Below are 13,537 nucleotides of genomic sequence, written 5' to 3' on the forward strand. Positions count from 1 at the left end.
CAAAGGACTCTGCCTCCTCTTCTCTCGCCCCCCAAAAGACGGCTTTGAGCAGCGCAGGCTGGAATGGCATGTGGTAGAGCTCAGGTGAGAGTCTCAAGTTCAGTTCCTGGTTTTTCCAGTGAAAGGCTTTCAGGTAGATGGTGTTAAGAGAAGCTTTCTTCATGTTGGAGTGCTGTTGCTAGACAGAACAGACAATAGCAAGTTAAGTGGACTAACGGGTTGATAATGGTATATTGCAGTTTCGTATGAAGAAGCCTGGCTTCCCTGCTTGGAAAGATACCCACCCACACTCCAGCCACAGTTGCTTCCATTTGACTGTTAATGTCTTGGCTGTTGCTAGAATTAAAAAGGTAAGCACCAGTCGTTTTTGACTCTGGGATGATGTCGCATCACGTTTTCATGGCAAACTTTTTAACGGGGTGGTTTGCCCTTGCCTTCCCCAGTCATCTACACTTCCCCTCCCCAGCAAGCTGGGTACTCGTTTTACCGACCTTAGAAGGATGGAAGGCTGAGTCAACCTTGAGCCGGCTACCTGAACCCATCTTCTGCCGGCATTGAACTCAGGTCATGAGCAGAGAGCTCGGACTGCAGTACTGCAGCCTTACCACTCTGTGCCACGGGGCCTCTGTTGCTAGAATCAGAATGTGCAAATCCAGGAAAGAAAATAGTTATAGTCAAGCTGCTCAGTGTACTCATACTACACACTGGGGCAGTGAAGTATTACACAAGAGTAATGGCTGATCTAGGGCATGTTCAAGAACTGCAAAAAGTGTCTACTCTGAATGACATTAGATTTTATAGCACATGCAATTATAGCCTCTGAACATGCAAAACAAGCAAACGAACCCAAAATGAAAACAAAACAAAAATCTTTTTACTGAGCAAAATCACTTTGGACATACTTAGGAGAATTTAAAAATCACTTTTTTAAAATCAAGAAGACATCTTTTCCACTGGGGGAAAGCAGTGCACAAAGGTGGTAACCCCCGTCTTGTTTTGTTATCCCTATTGGCCTTTCTGACCAGGGAGCCTCCATAACTTAGAGAGCTCCATACCTTGACAAATGCCCATACCTTGACAAATGCCTTACACAGCTCCATACCTTGACAAATGCCTTAGACAGCTCCACACTTTGGGAACTGGCTTGATGAACTTGTGTCTTATCCATAATGGCCAAAGATTGCCAAGCTCCAAGTGAAACCTGAAGATCTCCCACTATTGCAATTGATCTCCAGATGACCAAGATTTGTTTCCCTAGAGAACATGACTGCTTCGGAGGGTGAAGTCTATGGCATTATACCCTGCTGAGATCCCTTATCTCCTCAAACCCCATCCTCCTGGGCTCTACCCTTCCCCCCCTGAAATCTCCAGGTATATCTCCAAGACTTTTTTTTTCAGGGACTCATTTGCATATTAGACCACACCCTCAATGTAGTCAATCCTCCAAGAGTTTACAGTAGGCCCTGTAATAAGAGCCCTTGGAGGATTGGCTACATCAGGGGTGTGTGACCAAATATGCAAATGAGTTCTGACTACAAAAAAGCTCTTTTTTGAGAGCCAGTTTGGTGTAGTGGTTAAGTGTGTGGACTCTTATCTGGGAGAACTGGGTTTGATTCCCCACTCCTCCACTTGCACCTGGGTCAGCCATAGCTTTCATAGAAGCTGTCCTTGAAAGGGCAGCTGCTGTAAAAGCACTCTCAGCCCCACCTACCTCACAGGGTGTTTGTTGTGGGTGGGTGGGTGGGGGGGGAAGGTAGAGGAGATTGTGACCGCTCTGAGACTCTGAGATTCAGAGTATAGGGCAGGATATAAATCCAAAAAATCTTCTTCTTTATATCCCAATCCAGAACTGGCAACCCTAATTTTGGTATGCACTTCTCTCTGTATAAGCCCAAGATCATCTGGTGGAGCTCTGCTCAAAATCCCATCTATGTGACAGATAGAAGGAGACCCACAATCTCCATAATAGCCTTTACCTCTGCAAATACTTTCCATTTATTGAAATTTTTATGTCATGTCTTTTGCATGGACTTCAAGAAATCTTCAAAACCTACAAAAACCACAGAAAACTTAAAAGGCTAATAATATAACAAGGAAATATAATTAGCCATGGAACCTACGGCAAAGCTGGATCTGAGTGCTTCCTTGCCCCACTGATGGACCTCCTGATGGCACCTGGGTTTTTTAGCTACTGTTTTGGACTGGATGGGCCATTGGCCTGATCCAACATGGCTTCTCTAATGTTCTTATGTTCCAGGGGCTGTTCCCACAAGTGGCTTTGGTGTGGCAGTGTGTCTGGGAAGACCCCCGAAAGCACACATAGTAGCAGGCCACATTTTGGGCAGGGGCTCATAGGAGCAGAGCTCTGGAACCTCTAAATTTTATTGTGCTCTTTCTCTCCCACCCCAAATACTTGCTTCTGGGCTCCAGTGTTCAAACCCCCTGAGAGGATTTTGCTGAACTCTAAGATTTAACAAACGTTCTAATATTTCCTCCCAGAAATAACAGAAAAAAATAACCAAAACATATGAAGCAGACAGATGGAAATCTTCATCATGTCACTGTGGCCAAACAGGAGAAAGTAATTTAAAAAAGTATGATAGGAGTAAGGTTTTATTATGACAATTCTAATTCAAAAAGCATTTTAAGGTAGATGCTGAGCTGATATAATTTAGTACACCTTCTGGTGGTGTCACGGGTACGTGGCATATGCAAATGAGTTATGTAAATGAGTTGTGCTAATGAGCTCCGGCACCTCTTTTTCTTTGAAATGACCCCTGCATGGTAGAAAAAACAAACACCAAGCACCCCTTGCACAGCTGCTTTCAAAGTTTTTCTCATCTACATTCCTAAATTCTGAAGTTCTAAATTCCTCTGCGTTCTTTCAGGATTGGAACAGATAAAAGAGGATTTATTGTTCCACTTTTTTTTTTTGTCTCCAGATTTTAACAGTACATTGTACACATGTGACTTTTGACCACCTTTGTTTTCTTGGGTCCATTTGCATTTTCTCCCTTCCTTCATATTATTAAAACACACATTTGCATTGATGATAAAACTGCAAAAGTGCAATCTTTAGGTACAATTACATCAAAATGCATTTGTGCCTACTTTTCCCTTAGCAAAAATGCATCTGTATTTCAATAAAACACCAAAAATAATTTTGATGCATACAAGGATATAGATTTTTTTTTGCAGTGTTTTATGACTGTAATCATGTATACGTAGTAACTAAGATCCAACTTGAGGCCAGCCAGGGCAGTATCTCAACAACATCCAGCGAGGAGGAGTGACTAGGGATGGGCACAAACCAAACCATGAAGCAAAATTCATCACGTATTTTGCCCTGTTCGTGATTCACGAAGTCAAGGTCATGGCAGGGCAGCCAGTGCAAACCTTCCATGAACTTTGACATTGTGCAAATGAACTGAAAGGATTGAAAGACAAGGCAAATTATACATGCTCCAACTCCAAAATGAATTTTATGAATTATTTGTGTGAAGTCAGGATTTAAGAAGAGTGACACTCAGACTGATTCCACAGCCGCTGTTGCTCCACCCCCAGAAGCAATAGCGCTTTCATCGGATCAACTGATTGATTCCCAGGGCTTTTTTGGTAGAAGAAGCCCAGCAGGAACTCATTTGCATATTAAGCCACACCCCCTAACATTCCTGCGTTCCTGTGCATTCCTGCTCAAAAAAAGCCCTATTGCCCACCAGTTGCTGCGTGGCCGCATTTTGACCCACAGCTCCCTTCAATTCCCCTTTCATCTCCTTGATTGCTAAAAACCAAGATCAAGTAGATGTAAGGGAAATTGGAGGGAGCTGCAGGTCATAAAGCAGCCATGCAGCAACTAGTGGGGAATCGATTGCTTGATCCAATGAAAGCAGAAGTCCAGGGATGGAGCAACAGTGACTGTAGAATCAGTCTCAGCATGGGGAGACCTTTGAGAATGATGAAGGAACAGAATTGAGGAAATCGGCTCATCCCGAAGATCGGAAGTCGTCCAACAGGAATTCTGAAATGGCGTTTCCCTATAGATGTTATAATGGTAATGAGGCACTGCTCTGGGTTAAGCTGTGGAAAAAGGATCTGAGAACCTCCAAGGATTGCTTCCTCATGACAGGTAAACCATGCATGACCTTTTCAATCTGGCTAGGAAAAATCAGGTTAGCAACACTCCTCTCCCCTCCCCTGACGAAAGCCTCCTTGGGAAAACAGATGCTGTGTTTCAGGCTAAGTTCTCCCTGAGTAAATAAATTTCAGCGTAACTCTAAGACATCTTTTTAGTTGCTTATAAAAACACCGAAATGAATGCCTCCCGCCTAATTGCTGCAATGGGCCCCAAACAACCATTTCTATTTGCGATTTCATATTTCAATAAACTTTTATTTATTTCCATTTAGGAGAGACTCTTCCTGCTCGTGAAAGTAAAAAGGGTAATTTGCTGGGGTTTTATTTTGTGCGTGCGCGACAGAAATTAGAAGCGCGCTCGCCCTTCATGGGATTGGGCTCAGATTGGAATGAAGCTCGGGAAAGCGGAGGTATAGGCTGCCAAACTGGCAAGCTGTTTGGCAGTTCTGGCAAGCCCATCCCTCCCTCCCACTTCCTCTCCTTCTTTCTCCCTCCTCCTCCCCTTCCTGCCACTGCCACTTCCTGCCTACCTGCCACCATCAATAGCAACAAGCAAGTGATGGAAAGAAGGAAGAGGGAAAGAAGGATGTAGAGTTACTGACTCTGGGCTGGAAAATACCTGGAGACTTCAGGGGTGGTGCCTGAGGAGGGAGGGGTTTAGGAAGGGTAGGGACTTCAACAGGGTATAACGCCATAGAGTCCATTCCAAAGCAGTCCTTTTCTCCCAGTGAATTGATCTCTGTCACCTGGAGGTCAGTTGTAATTCCAGGAGATCTCCAGCAACCACCTGGAGGCTGGCAACCCCTTGAAGGAAGGGTGGAGTTTTATTATCCAACCACAGCCAGAGCAGAATTTGGAGCTGCAACGTTAGCAATGGAGTTGAATATTACAAAGGTGCACAGAATATTACAGAGTCACAGCTGGATTAACCATTAGGCCAAGTAGCCATTGGCCTATGGGCCCTCAAGCCTTTAGGAGCCCCAGGCAAGCTTCCCCCTGACTACAGCCCTCCCAGCCTGCATGCACAACTAGCAACTGAGCTGCTCTTTGCCGACTTGCCTGATGCGGCTGCTGCTGGCGTTGTTGCCAAATTTGCTTCTCTCTGCCTCTCCCCCACAGCTTAGTAAAAGGGGCTTTTAAGAAGGTCCCTGCAGGCTTCAGTGGAGGCAGTGGATGGTGGGTGGGTGCTCAGACTCTAAGATAATTTGCAAGGCCTCACCCCCCCCCCCCCCCAAGATTTTGATTGCCTAGGGACCTCCTCAGGGTTTAATCCGGCACTGGCTAGAGTTCATATTTCTGAGCTCAGAAATACAAGCTCAGACAAGGAACGCTTTCACACTATGCTTGTTCCGGGGTGGAGAGCCCTTTTGCTACCAGGGCTTCTATCTGTTTTTGCACAAATTGTCTCAGAGCTGTGAGTTGGCACGCTGCTATTCAGCGTATCCCACTTGCTGTGGAATAGCAGAGCACCAATTCACAGCTCTGGAGCAATTTTTGTGAAAACGGAGAGAAGCCCTGGTAGCAAAAGGCTCTCCACCCTGAAGCAAGCATAGTGCAAAATTGGTCAAGATCTCTAAGAGTGGCAGACAAACTCCACACGGCTCAGATTGTAACCAGGTCACCAGTTACAAGCACCATCTGCAAACCTAGAAGAAAGGAATGGCTATATGAATGCATCAAAGTATTCATGGGTAAAGAAGTTTTGTGGATTCTTGTTATTTGGGTTTGGGTTGAGATATGGGGGTTCCAATCCTAGGAACACTTTCCTGAAAGTAAAACTCATTGAATTACATGGGATTTGCTTTTGAGTAGACCCACGTGGGACTGCTTGTGAAATGTACTGGAAGTTCTGTCTAAAGTGATGGACTTCAAACGGCTGGCTCAGCCATTCAAATGACCCCTTCTGCTGGCATCAATGAATGTACGAGGGACCAGAAATTCTCCTCCAGCTCAATAGAATGGATTGCAACAGTCTTTCTTTCCAACACAGTTTACCCAAGCTGCTTACTGTTAGCAAGCATATGTGAAAGGCAGAAGTGCAATTTAAGAAGTGAAGTGTACTCATATTGCAGTGAATCACACAGTCCATACAAGGAAAAAAGTTCCCACTGCATTTCCATCTTTGTTTTCTGTCATCTGTGAATAGATACATTTTACTTGAAGCACATTTTTAGGTCTGTACCAAATATTTTTCCATAGAATAGTATACTTTTGAGGATGGCATTTTTCATATTTTTATGTCTTCTTGTACAGAAGTATTGTATGAATGGGAGCTCCACCTGTCTGCAGAGCCTTACAGTTGAAAAATAGTGTGTCGAATGCTATAGTGCAGGGGTGGCCAAACTTGCTTAATGGAAGAGCCACATAGAATAAATGTCAGATGTTTGAGAGCCGCAAGAGATGAACATCAGATGTTTGAGAGCCGCAAGAGATGAATGTCATATGTTTGAGAGCTGCAAGGAAGGAAGGAAAGGTGGAAAGAAAACTGGAAAGAAAGCAAATAGATGGGGGGAGGAAGAGGTGGAAAGAAAGTAACTTTAACTATAAATGCCTTCTCCAAGCCAGCCAAAGGGGCAGTGGGGGCTTCGAGAGCCACATAATATGAGCCACAGTTTGGTCACCCCTGCTATAGTAATTCTTGCATAGCTCTTTTATTAGTGAAAACCTAACTGAAAACACACATGGCTAGGCGCTACTAACACACCTCCGGCTCAACATTAGGAAAACTTCCTGACCGTTAGAGCGATTCCTCAGTGGAACAGGCTTCCTCGGGAGACGGTGGGCTCTCCTTCCTTGGAGGGTTTTAAACAGAGACTAGATGGCCATCTGACAGCAATGAAGATCCTGTGAATTTAGGGGAAGGTATTTGTGAGTTTCCTGCATTGTGCAGGGGGTTGGACTAGATGACCCTGGAGGTCTTTTCCAACTCTATGATTCTATGAATAAACAACCCAATAGAAAAACAGGTGCTTGGAAACCTCATTTGCATGGGCTTCATTCAAATGAATGTTACCTGATTGGCTGGCTCAGCAAGGGCAGCCAATCTGAATGCAGCTGCAAGAAGCCTCTCCAACAAAGGGTCTTCATTTGAAGCTCCCAGTACACTACAACAGTGCTTGCAGGCAGGGGCCAATACGCCTCCCCTGGAAGGAGGGAGAGGCAGTGACATACGATGTCAGAATCTTGGTGTTGACCAGGGGGCAAGCAGGCATTGGGGATGAGCTCTGAGCATCGGCCCACCCTCTTGTCCTGCATACAGTGCAAGCTTTGGGCTGGTCAACTTTTGGGGACCAGATAGGGATTTTCCACCCCTCCTTTGATTGGTTTGAAGGGGAGGTTGGTGTTAGTGCACTGTTGGTGAAGAACTAGGTAAGCTGGGATGCGGTGGGCCCATTACTTAGGTTTAGTAACTTGGCATTTTAATGTGGGAAAAGGATAAAGCAGATTCAGTGAGCACCATATAGTATCTTCCCTGTTGTCGAGAGAGGAGGAGACATCAAGCCTAGCCCTCAGGTTTTGCAACCTAGGGTGAGGACTGCCTTTGTTGCAACTAACACACCTCCAGCAATAAACAACCCAATAGAAAAACAGGTGCTCGGAATCCTCATTTGCATGGGTTTCATTCAAATGGATATTGCCTAGTTGGCTGACTCAGCAAGGGCAGCCACTGTGAGTGTAGCTGCAAGGAGCCTCTCAAACAATGGGCTTCATTCAAATGGATATTACCTGACTGGCTGGCTCAGCCCTGGTCAGACTCCACCTCCCTTAAGTTATGTGGGTTGGGGGGGGGAGCTCTGGGGCAGTCCCCTGTTTTCTATGCCAGCCAGTCATGAGCCAGAGGGATGGTTTCCTCCCAGGGCAAAGGTGGCTCACCCATTGTATGGCAAGGAGGTGGTCTGGGGGAACTCCTGGCCTTGGCCAGTTTCTGCACTCTGGAGGTGCCCTTGCTGCAAAGGATGTAATAGTTAATAAAGTGGCCCTTAGTTAAACCCAACCTGGTGTCTTTCTCTTTCTTCTGACTGGGGGAGGGGGGAATCCCTGATTCACTGATACAAATTTCCATCACCATCCCTGTGCTCCAGTGAATATGTGCAGATTTTGCATGTATATGTGTGAGAAGAGAAATCTTATCAGTTTCACTGATGCTCATTTTCTCCACTGTCCTCTCTTGTGAGAATTCAGAAACAGTTGTGGGTGGCTTCCCTTGCTGTTTTTAAAGGGCCCCGTGGGAGTGAAGAAAAGAGACTTTTCTTTATCTCCTCCAGCTCCAGTGTGTGGGGAGTTGGTGTCAGGCAGGCAAGTGCCTGGCAGTTCTATCATGATAGAGCTCATCCTGCCTGTGGGACTGTATGTTAGTCTAGCTGCAGGGTGGTATTGGCCAGTATCCAGGGAGAGGCAGATGTTGGAGTGCCTTTCCCTGCATTAGTTAAAGTGGTGTGTTGATGTTTAAAGCAAGAAAGCATCACTTGCAAATGGGTAATTGAAGAGCATAAAGATTCCCAAGTGGTAACAAAAGTACTTTAAAATGAATGTGCAATTTCAGCCTTCCACTGACAAGTTCATCTGCCAGTCAGCATCATTTAAAAAGGCAAAATTACCTCTGTCTTTGGCTGGGCAGAAATGCAGTTAGAAGGACCCATTTTGGAAGCAAAGAGTGGAAACGCCACAGAGCCAACCAAGAGACTTCACAAGCACGCCCACTGCGTTTCTGTATTGGGGAAAGTGGTGCTTGCGAGCCAACGATTTTGATTTTTCCTCCAGGAAAAGCTTTTAATAGGCATGAGAGCAATCAAGAAAGAGAGACCCCAGCTTTGCAAAATAGGCAAGTTGGCTGACCAGGAAAAGAGATTAGTAGTGTGACTTTCTAAAGAGCAGTTTGATCTTGCAGAAAACAAACATGCAAACATGGAGACAAAGAGCCTCTTGCCCTTGACATGCGGCAACAGTGCAGTAGGGGCCATTTTTCTTCAAGTCCATCTCACAACTAGGGGTGTGCATTCGGTTCGGCCGAACCGAATCAACCGCCGAATCACCCCTGATTCAGCTGTATGCGGAATCGCATACAGCCGATTCCAATTGGGGCCCATTATGCGGGAGCCGAGTATAGCTCCCCGTATACTTCCGTATAAATATTCGGAAGTATATGGATGTCAATGCAAAAGGCGGGAAAGTTGCTTCTGCAGCCTCAGGGGAGCTGCTAGCCTCCTTTCCTGCCTTTGGTAGCATTTTCCCACCTCTCCCATAGCCTCCCTGGGATCGGGGGGGGGGAGGGGGAAGAGGAGCCCCAACAGCCAATCCAAAGCATGCATTTGAAAAAATGCATTGCAAATGCATGCTTTGAAGGGCTTTTGTGTAGCTGACCCTCCAGCCATCAGCAACAATGTTGTTCTTTTGTCTCTGTGTGAGAGAGATTGTTCTGTGCTGGCCCTTGGCCTCAGCCTTACCAGACTTGCTTGGTGTAAGAGAACACGTCTAAAAGGTAAGGTAGTCTTGGGGTTCTTGTTTTTATTTTAGTTGGTAAAAGGACTTTTTAAGACTTAGAGTCCCTTTACTTGTCCAGATTTGGGTGGTGGGTACTAGCTTATTTGGTGTTAGGGGGTTCTGCTGGGGTTGGGGGGGGGGATTTTGCCAATTTGCCCATATCTTACTTTAGTGAGAGGACTTTTAAAAGTGCAGTGTGGTTTTACTTTTCCTGATTTGGGTGGCTTGGATTTCTTGGGGTTAGGGTGAAGGTTTTTTTTTTGGGGGGGAGGGGTTGGTAAAGTTCCTGTATTGTTAAAAGTTAAGTTTTTTACTGTTTTAAAAGGATTCTGTGTTTGATTTGTTGCTGTTTGTTGTGCTTGGCCAGCTCTCCCCATGTTATTTGGGGCAGGGCTGGAGAGCTGGCATCTGTAGATTGTGTGTTCTGTGGCAGGAAAGCTGGCACCTGGGTGAGAGACCCAGAACCAGCAGGCTTGTTGTGTTTGGCCAGCTCTCCCCGTGTTGTTTGGGGCAGGGCTGGAGAGCTGGCATCTGGGTTTGCTGCAGCCGGGTCTGGTTCCCGTATTACCTTCTGGTTCCAGTATTACCAAACCCCCTTCAGTCAACCTGGAAAAATACACTCCATTACTCTTGAGTGGCCAATGCTATCCTACAGACGAGAAGCCACACCTTAGACATCCTTGTGTACAGGAGCTTGTGTAGCACAATTAGAGCCATGTGTTTGGTGGAACAACGTATCTTTTTCAATAGCCACAGTCACGCCAACCTTGGATTTTCTCACTGACCTTCAATTTGATTGGCTACCAAATAGCTTTGCAGCTGCACAGTAGCTGTGGTGGTGATAGTGGAGATTCATTTCTTCCTGCCTTGCAGCTGCATTGGCATCTGCACAGGAGGTGAATTCAGTTCTCCCCAGGGTCAGTTCATTAAACGATGCAAGGAAACGACTCGCATAAAGCCATGCAGTAACACATATGCACAAAATAACATCAATAACAGACTTCATGAAAACCACATGAGAAGACTTTTTTAAAAAAAATCCCACAGTGTGTGTTTATATTTATTTATTTTATTTACATTATTTATAAAAAGGTAAAGGTAGTTCCCTGTGCATGCACCAGTTGTTTCTGACCCTGGGGTGATGTTGCATCACAACGTTTTCACGGCAGACTTTTTACGGGGTGTTTTGCCATTGCCTTCCCCAGTCATCTACACTTCCCCCCCAGCAAACTGGGTACTCGGAAGGATGGAAGGCTGAGTCATCCTTGAGCCTATAGTCTGCCTTTTTTTACAGGGATTACAGGTGGGTTACATAAAGTCAGTACAATCCACAAAACGGGACATTCCATAACCAGCGCATTGGCATTTTAGAAACCTGGGACTCCCAAAAAGAACTGGAAGTGGAACATAACTATCCAGATGACATATTGAGCAGTACAGAAACTGCATTATTAATTTATTTATATTTCTATCCTACCTTCCCCTGCAAGCGGAAGGTAGGATAGGGCAGGTCGCAACAGAAATATAAAAACCACATCATAAAACCATAAACAATTAAATTCAGTTTTAGAACAGATGGCAGCCAGGCCACTAATAATCCATTATGCATGGAAGGGTAGGAGGGCGGAGAGATAATAACAGTCCAGTTACTCTTGGTGGAAGCCATTGCTTTCTATACCATCCAACAAGTATGAGGGCAGCTTGGGCAGGAGGGGATAAAAGGATCCTGCTTAAGCTATACATAGCCAAACATACAACATTTTAAACAATATAGACAATTTCATGTGTTTACTAACAAATAAATCCTCACAGTGATAAACAGTTAGCAAATTAAATACAGCAGAAGATCCTTCTGAAGCCCAACACACACTCTATTCCGACCGTTTTGTGGATCAATGTCCAAGTGTATTGCCACTCTTATAAAAGTCCAACGACATATAGAAAAATTGGTCCTATATCGTTTCGAGTCCAAAGACTCTTCCTCCTGGGACCATCTTCTTAATTAATGATCCAGTAGGTAAGTGGTGCCTTTCAATATTTGCTGTTATCTCTTTTTGCTTTTGTTTTAGAATGTAACATTTCTTCTCGCTTCCATGGCTCCATTCAGATTTCTTTCTTGAACGCATTACAAATTACCTTAATACCTATTCCAAATAGCATTCCTCCATAGCAGCAGGGCTTTTTTTTTTTAGCCAGAATGCACAGGAATGCAGTTCCAGCTGGCTTGGCGTCAGGGGGTGTGGCCTGCTGCATAAGGAAACAAGCACAATGAAACAAGTGCGACATCAGTGGGTGTGGCCAAATATGCAAATGACTTCCTGTCTTTTTTTTTCTACAAAAAAGCCCTGCAAAGCAGTATAAACCACAGCCCCGATCATTTATCCTAGTTAAAGTTGTGAAACATTTTGTAGAGTGCAACCCTGTTGCCTGGGCAGAAGGGCACTCTTGAATTCTTCAGTTTTGCATAGTTTTCCGGGAGATTCTGCGTAATGGGTTTAGTCACTCTTCACTGAAAGACTAGCTGCTAAGCGGTGTGTAGCAATGATGTCTGTATGGGGAGGATCTCAGGCTGCCCTTTGGCTGTGTGAGAATGCATATGCATGAAATGCTTCCAACTGCATTGCCCTGTCCTATACTGTTTAAATCATAGTCAGGCGTGTCAAACTCATTTGTTATGAGGGCCAAAACTACCATAAATGAGACCTTGTTGGGCCGGGCGATGTGAGACTGGGCCATGTGTGTTCCTATTTTAGGTAGCAAAGATGTAAACTTTATAAAGAACACAGAATAACACAATTATTTTTTTTTTAAAAAAACCCTTAAAACATGCTTAAAACATTAAGCACTCATCAGTCTTAAAGGTGCTTTCTTTGTATCTCTCCCATGGGATCCAGCGAACTGGGCAAAGGAAGCTCTGCCTCTTTCCTACCTTTCCCAGGGGACCAGGAGGGGGAAGAACCTCAGCCAATAGAAGGAAGAAAGGCTTGGCTCAGTAGCTCTGCTGTGTGATTGAGGGAGCCTGGCAAATCAAGCTCTCCCTCCCCCTTCCTCCTCAAGGGAGGAGCCTCAGCTGATGGAGAAAATAGAGGCTTTGCTCTGTAGCTCCTGTGCGATTGAGCAAGCCTGGCAAAGCCAGCTGTGATGCAGAAGGGGGCAAGAGAGAGGGAGGAGGAAGCAGATGATAGCCAGTTGCTTGGGGGCCTAATAGGACCCCGCTGAGGGCCTGATTCAGCCCCCAAGCTGCATGTTTGACACCCCTGTCATAGATGGTCTCAGCCATGGGATAACTGGAGCAGTTGCCCTGGGTCCTGACTGGGGTGTTCTGCATGCTGGGGTCTCCCTGACCATTGAATTGCCCTGTGTGGGAGCCCCCACTTTCTGCTGTCCTCTCATATCAAGCAAGGGCAGGAATGGGCTAACAGCAAGAGGCAACCAGCTGTATGTGGTGGGAGCACCCCATCAGCAAATGCCAGTTCACTGCCTGTCAGTCAGTGCTAGTAGTGGTGATGAGGCATGCAGAGGGGCTGGGCCATGCTATCCCTTGCTGTTCCACAGGGATTCTGGGGTCTCATCCTCAGGTTTGGTCTAGGGCCTCAGAATCACTAAGAATGCCCCTATTAGGACTGCCAATTCCCAGTTTGGAAGCTCTCCCCTAACTTCAGGGTCATTGGAAAGTGTCAGTGTGCGTGGAAGTTCTGCAGGTATGAGTGCCCTGATAAATGCAGCCACCAGTAAAAGTTCTATGAAGACACAAACTTCAGCAAGCCAGTTTAAACAGTTGTATTTGGGGTAAGGCAAAGAGAGTAGTAACAGTCAGTCCAGATAGTCAATACACAGTAAGTTCAGTCCATCCAAGTTAGCAGTACACAGTCACAGTCCAAGAGAGTAGTCTACACATACCAAGTCATCATCATCATCAATC

The sequence above is a fragment of the Heteronotia binoei genome, chromosome 12 (genome assembly GCF_032191835.1).
Source record: "Heteronotia binoei isolate CCM8104 ecotype False Entrance Well chromosome 12, APGP_CSIRO_Hbin_v1, whole genome shotgun sequence".
Taxonomy (NCBI): Eukaryota; Metazoa; Chordata; class Lepidosauria; order Squamata; family Gekkonidae; genus Heteronotia; species Heteronotia binoei.